Below are 7,433 nucleotides of genomic sequence, written 5' to 3'. Positions count from 1 at the left end.
TGTGTTACTCTGTGTGTGTGTGTGTTACTCTGTGTGTGTGTGTGTGTTACTCTGTGTGTGTGTGTGTGTGTGTGTGATACTCTGTGTGTGTCTGCTGTCATCTCACCTCTCCCCGCCCTCCCGCCCCCACGTCTGCACCTGCGCCGGGTGGTGTGGGGGCCACTAGTGATGTGTAACTGTTGAGCACTTGAGAAAATGACTAGTTGTAGTTCACATATGCTGTAAATATAAAATGTGCACTGGGTTTTGAAGAGTTGTTTTTGTTTTTTAAGTGAAATCTTAGTTTTGCTTGAATTTCAAGAGATGATATTGTTTGGATATATTGGATTAAATAAAAATAGACTATTAGAGTCAATTGCCACCTTAAAGACTTCTTTTTTTTTGAGTCTACTAGAAACTGACACACCTTTGGTTAGCATTGTGTGTCTGTTGACAGTGTTCTGTACCTTGCTGATCACAGCTACCTGATTTAAAGATTGTCCTTGTCTGCCAGAAACAAGTAATTAGAGAAACTTGAGGGCCTCTGCGAGCCTGGCTCCAGAGCGTGCGGGCTGCGATCTGCAACCATGCGCCGTCCCAGCACCCAAAGCGCCTTCCCCTGGGGCCGCGGCACACCTGCCCAGCTCTGCTGTCGCTGCGGAAATTCTCAGAAATGAATGGATAACAGAAAGCGGTGTTGGAACAGTAGGAAAGAGCAATTTTGCATAGGAAGCTTTTGGGAGATATTGTTTGCTGTAATCTACCTGAAGTTGGGGCAAACTTGAACAGACAAGAAGTCTGGTGCTTTGGACAGTGTGAAAGCTGCTAGTGAACTCTATTCTCCTCTGTCAGGAAAAGTAACTGAAGTTAATAAAACTCCAGCAGAAAATCCAGGACTTGTCAACAGATCTTATTATGAAGGTGGTTAGCTAATCAGTAACCCTTCAGAACTAGATGAGTGAGTGAAGAAGCATATGAGAAATACATAGTCTATTGAGGAGTGAAAATGGAACGCCTAAGTAAACTAGTTGGAAACAACTTTTAAGATCTGGGAAAACTGGAATGACCCTCAGAAAGTTCCTAAAATTAGATCATGGGACTACATTACAAAGCTTAAGTTGTCGTTATTCATTTATAAAATGAGGACCTAAATGTTAGAGAAGGGATGCTAATCACTTAGTTTTGGTAGAGCCTATAACTTGAACCAAATCTCCTCATTTGTAGTTGAGTTTTCTTGTAATCTGTGTCATACAAATTTTATAGAATTTGAGTATTCTTCAGAGGTGAATCATGAGTGCTTTCACAGGACCTCAAGAGGAGATAGAAAAATTGTCTTTATCAGTTTCCCTGGTGGTTCCGAATCCACCTGCCAATGCAGGAGACTCGAGTTGGATCCCTGGGTCAGGAAGATCCCCTGGAGAAGGAAATGGCAACCCACTCCAGTATTCTTGCTTGGAGAATCCCATAGACAAGAGGAGCATGGTGGGCTACAGGCCATAGGGTCACAAGGAGTTGGGCACAAATGAGCGACTGACACTTTGAAAGCATCTTTACTACAGATTTCTAGGTTTTTCCCCCTCCACTACAGTTAAGAGCTAAAGATACAGACTGTCAGGAGAATTTTCTTTTATTAAAATTAGATTTTTATTCTCATTTATTTATGTTATTCTCTTATTCAGTGTTTGCTCTGTTTTGTGTACACTTACTTCCTTGTCAAATCACTTTTCCCTTGATTTTTCAGTTATAAAGTTTCCATTTGGTTCTTTTTATATTTTCTACTTATGAGTTTTTACCATCATTTCAAGTGCCTACCCTTACTCTATGGAGAATGGACTATTAGAATAGCTACCTTATCTTTGATAATTCTCACATCTAGATCATCTTGAGATTGACATCTGTTACTGCCTTTTTCTTTGAGAATTAGATTTTCTTGATTCTTTGTATGTGCTCAGACAGTAAAGCGCCTGTCTACAATGCAGGAGACCCAGGTTCGATCCCTGGGTTAGGAAGATCCCCTGGAGAAGGAAATGGCAATCCACTCCAGTACTACTGCCTGGAAAATCCCACGGACAGAGGCTACAGCCTGTGGAGTCCCGAAGAGTCGGACACAACTGAGCGATTTCACTTTCTTTCAGGAGATTATTATTATTCTGTTTGAAACCAGACAGGTCCAGACTGAACTTTCTGTGTCATGGACAGTGGTTCCACTGTGAGTTCAGTATTCAAAGGCTTTATTTTGCTGCTTTGGATCTCCTCATGTGCACACCTCAGGCTTAGTGTGGGACCCTAACAATAGCTCCTATCTTCAGTTCTCAAAACTTTTGCCTATTTGAGTATGTTTTGCATATACGTCTTGGGATGAACTTGGGACTTGTGTTGATTCGTATACAGAATTACAGGATCCAGCTCCCAGAGGCCTCTCTTTCTGATTTAGTTGAGCTCCTTTGGTTCAAAGGGACTGGCTCAGTCGGGGTCTTGACAGAGATAAACGTGGGAAAGGAGGTTATGTCAGTTGCAGTTTTGAATATGTGTGCTTTTAAGAATAGTAGGGGGTTAGAATTACCAAAAATGGAGTAGTGGCTCCTGTCGGACAAATCGTCCCGCAAGTAGTGACAACCATCTCTGGACAAGCTATGACAAAAAGTATGAGGACATTGTAGAGCAAACAAATAGAAATAGAAACTGGTTTGGAGTGGCCTTAGGTGAGGTTCCCAAGTTGATGGTGTTCTGCTTGAGAGCAGGCTTCTCTTGGGTGGTTTGCAGTTTTAAACTGGCTTGAAGAATCAGATAGTTGAGAATTACCACAGAAGTGCAGAGTAGTGGAGCCGAGCAGGAGGAAGAGGGAGGAAGTCTAAGAAAGGAAAGAACCTCAGAGGTCGAGTACCAAATTCTGGGTATAAACTCTGTCAAATACTGGGGCCGACCCCGAAACTTGGAAACAGTTCGGGTATCAGCAAGAGAATAGGTAAACTGTGGTTTGTTTGTATCACAGAGTGTTACTAACAGTTGAAGGAGAAAACTATTGGTACCTGAAGCAACTTGTACTAAACTCTGAAACATGCTGAGTGAACGTAGTCTTGTGTGAAACAAGTCATAATGTATGATTCCTTATACAGTGTACTAAAAACAGGCAAATATCTCTTGTGTATTGGGGCTGGGGCGGAACAAAGATAATTATTGTTGGGGAAAAAATGATTGACAAGGCTTAGAAATGGAAGCATGGCTGCTGGGGACAAGAATTAAGTAAGAAAAGGCATGTGGGAACTTTCTAGGGTGAGGGTAGTGTCCTGTTAGGGATTTGAGTTACTTGAGTTTGTGCATTCGTCAAAACTCATTGAATAGTGCACCCGTACATATCTATTGTAGTTTGCATGAATTTTTTCTTTAAAAGAAAAATTGTACTAAATTCTTTATTATAGTTAATGATAGGCAGTTTGAAGTATATATGGGTATATGTGAGGGAAGTTTACAGATAGCTGTAACTTTTTTTTGAAGTGCTTCAGAAATTAAGATTAGTTAATAGATGTGGGTAAAACCAATAGAAGAAAGCATTAATTTTAAAGTCTTAGTGATGGTTATGTGGTCTTTGTACACTTCTTTTGAGTTTTTCTGAAGGTTTGAAATTTTCATCATGAAATGCTATGAAAGATACTAGTAGGAAGTATATCTCTGCTGTTTGTTTTTGGTGGCTTTCATAAAAACTGGTAGTTCTTTAAATTTGAAAATATTTTAAAGAATTTATCAGTGACGTTTTTCTGACTATGCATTGAGCTCTGAACTGTTTAGGATGTAGAAAGATAGAAGTAGAAATAAACAATGTAAGTGGAAAGACAAAACATATACACACAATGATTTGAAGACTTCAGAGTGATAGAGCAAAATCTCCTGAAGATCATTTATAATAGTATGATCAGAGTCAAATGTGAATAGTGGGAAATGGAGTCCCTGGAGTTGCATATTTTGAGCAAGTTTTGAAAGTGCTCATAGAAGAAACTTTTAGATTCTCTTTCTGTTCTTTTAATTGGCCAATTGTTGATTGCAAAGTATGACTTAGGGCACATTTTTTAGTGTGTTGTATTCATTCTTTAGCAGAGGAATGCTGTGTGATTTTAATGCTAGAATTGTTAGCCAGATTGAATGATGAGAATTTATTTTAAAAAATCTGTATTTTAGGAAAATGGTAATTGTATGTTAATAAGTTGTTCTATTAAAAAACAGATGATCATAGTTGCTGAATTTTGTAATTCTATAAAGTTTTGAGAGATGAGTATAGTGATATTAAAAATATTAATATACTATCCAGTATTAAGTATAAGCATTCTAAACTTGTTCATTCTTTATCCTCATCTTACTCTTAGGAAATGTATTCTGATAGACTGAATTTTTTTTAAGGTATATATTGGAATAAATTTATAAGTGGATAAAAATGAGAGAAAAATGAAATACTGAAATATGAATCGTGAGATTTTTTCACCATTAGTTTGATCATCTCTGTTTCTTTCTAATGACAGTTTTTCTTCCCTTAACCTGAAATGAGAAGTTTGAATAAGATTAAGCACTTATTAAATACATTTACTTTTTAGAAAATAAAAAGTTATATATAATTAATTGTGTTTTATATATATATATATATATATGGCTTGTTAGTTTCTAGAGAGCAGAAATAGATTTGGACTTACTTTCGGTCTTTCGACTTTTTAAGCTTTCCAATTGTATTGCAATAAAAAAAGGGACCATTTCCATTACAACTTTCTCAAAGCAAATATGCTGCAAAAATACAGACAAAAAGCAAACGTGCTGCTGTTTTGTATGTAGCTTTAGCAATTTATAATTGTTCCTAGAATTTTGTATTATTGATATCTAAATGAAGCATTTTGGTCTTTGAGAAAATTGTGCTGTATACCGACTTACACAAGTGTTAGGAAGAATTACAAATGTGTTTCTGTTCTACAGATAGAAATTTAGTGAGGAACAATCCAGTGGACTTCTTGACACATACCAGCTAGTTATTTAAACATCAAATTTTCATTTAACTCCTGATCTTGGTACCAAGAGAATAGTGTTTTCTGCAGTACAATCAGTTCTGAATTTCTGAGGAGCTGGTTTACATCTGTATGATAGTGGCTAGAAATAATGCTGCTTATAGTATCCTATCACTAGTAATTATAATAAAACTAGTAGTTTCATTAGTAGTAAATAAGCTTAATGTTTAAGTGTCTCTGAAAAAAGGCATGGAGGAGGGGGGAAATAAGGTAGCTTGAGTAAATTGCTGAAAACAGCTTATGTGCAGAATAGTGCACTAAGGTATGCTTTCCATATCCATCCTGATATCTGCTGTATGCAGTTAAAGTGAAGTCGCTCAGTCGTGTCTGACTCTTTGCGACCCAGTGGACTGTAGCCCACCAGGCTCCTCCGTCCATGGGATTCTCCAGGCAAGAATACTGGAGTGGGTTGCCATTGCCTTTTCCAAGGGATCTTCCCGACCCAGGGATCGAACCCAGGCCTCCTGCATTGCGGGCAGATGCTTTAACCTCTGAGCCACCAGGGAAGCCTTAAGTGTAAGTTTATTTTAATCAGCTCATTAGGATTATAAGTCAAAACACCCACATTAAAATAGAAAATATTTTTAATGTGAAGGAAAGTTTGTTTCACAGGTCACTTGTCTCGGGGGCACATGGATATCACAACTATTTTAAGACTAGCCAAGAACAGATTTCATCACCATCAAGGCTGCTTTATTTTTGCCTTTGTTTCTACCAGCCAGAGAAAAATTTTATTAGTGATTCAGAATAACATATTAGGTGCTGTATTGCCAATGTGAAATGTTCAAGTGAATGATTAATGGAATTATGTGTATGCCAAGTTACTTTATAATCATTAGGTGATTTGCATAAAGTAAGTTTTATAAACAAAATTTTCATAGACTGTTTCATTACATCTTTATGTATTTTAAAAGATATATATTACATCCTTTAAAAGGATAGATTTTTGATATTAATAGATTCCTGATTGTAGAGATAATGTTTATTGGTCCTCATATAGCTAGAGTTTTAAAAGTCTGCCAGGTGAGATTCATAGTATTAACATAAATGAAAAGTAAATGTAAACTGTAGTGTCAGAGGATCTATGAACTTAAAAAAATTTATCAGACCGTAGACCAATCAGTTAATTACCTGTAATTTAGGAAATTGCCATTAGGAAACCACAAGTTTTTGAGGCACCAGAGCCTTTCCATTATTTGTTACAGATATATAGAAGCTTGATTTCTTTCAGGGTAGAAAATTTAAACAAAAAATACTGTTCTCTTTATATTTCTGTTGTCACTAGTGGTAAAAAAAAATGTCATTTATTTCAGTTAACCTTGTTGTCAGAAGCAGTCAGGTTCTGTTTTGAGAGCTAACAAGAAAAATGTTATGCATAGGGAAGGTACACTCATTAACAAAGAAGGGTATCATAAATACAATTATTGTTTTGTTACAAGTAAAAGTAATTGTCTAATTTACTCTAATCATTTTTTGTATCATTTTACACTTTGTTCAGTTACTTAATTGAGAATTGAGATCAGTTATGAGGCATTTTATTACCTAAAGTAATTACTAGCCCAAAGGTATTCCTGTACTGTTTTTAAATTCACTTGGGCAGTCTCATTGGCTAAAGGTGAATTGCTTTTTTGATGTCATAATTTGGTCACTCACTCCTAATCTGGTTTAGATGTTAAGGTTACTTACTAAGGCAGGTATATTGTAAACGTTTTAAGAGTTACAAAATCTTAAAAGTTACGATTTTATATCCTAAAAACCTACTTATGAAAAGATTGCTTACAGCAGTTCACAATTTTTGAAAATTGTTTTCATCCCTGTTCCACCTGCTGTTTGCAGTGTTAACTTCCCTGTTAACAGAAGTCCTACATTTTACCGCTTCTTCCTGAACTCATCTATAGACTCTCAATGTTAAAGCCAGAAGAGCCCTTTCAGATTATCTAATTCAGCACCCTCATTTTACAGATGAGGAAACTGAGGCCTTGGACTAGAACAGAAGTCTCCTGACTGAGTCCAGGACTCTTTCTGTTGCGTCATGCTGCCCGATGTTTGTTTATGGAACTCAGCAACATCACATACAGGGTGAGCTTTTTTTTTTTTTTAAAAAAAACGAACGCACAAAGTGGCTTGCTACTCTCATCGGGTGGTATCATCATTCTTAAGTTTCATCTTTGGTTTTTTTACCCATACCTATTTTAATCCACAATATAGCCCAATTACCCATGAATTTATTTTGTTGCTACTACTTCTTGGCATTTGACCATTATTTTTGAGAGTTAAACTCTTAGTAATATGTTTTCTTATCCATAACCATGGTAGCCTTACCAGGCATTCTAGCAACAATAGATTAAAATTCTTACAAGGATGATTTAGGGAACCTTAAATTTAGATTTAAAGTGAGTTGTAAGTGGATAA

At 36.6% G+C, this 7,433-nt stretch overlaps 1 protein-coding gene across 3 annotated transcripts in view; it reads left to right on the top strand.

The window, feature by feature from the left end:
- TBL1XR1 (TBL1X receptor 1) overlaps window positions 1–7,433 on the top strand; it is a 174,926-nt gene that overhangs the window by 98,812 nt on the left and 68,681 nt on the right. Inside the window, exon 3 of one of the 3 annotated variants that reach the window (XM_040229974.1) lies at window positions 6,984–7,100. The exons of the other annotated variants lie outside the window; for them this stretch is intronic. The gene's annotated coding sequence lies outside the window, so the exon portion shown is untranslated. The remainder of the gene's footprint in view (window positions 1–6,983; window positions 7,101–7,433) is intronic. 3 annotated transcript variants of the gene reach the window in all.

This window comes from Oryx dammah, unplaced genomic scaffold (genome assembly GCF_014754425.2).
Source record: "Oryx dammah isolate SB20612 unplaced genomic scaffold, SCBI_Odam_1.1 HiC_scaffold_2, whole genome shotgun sequence".
Classification (NCBI taxonomy): Eukaryota; Metazoa; Chordata; class Mammalia; order Artiodactyla; family Bovidae; genus Oryx; species Oryx dammah.
This window is presented reverse-complemented; position numbering and strand designations above follow the sequence as displayed.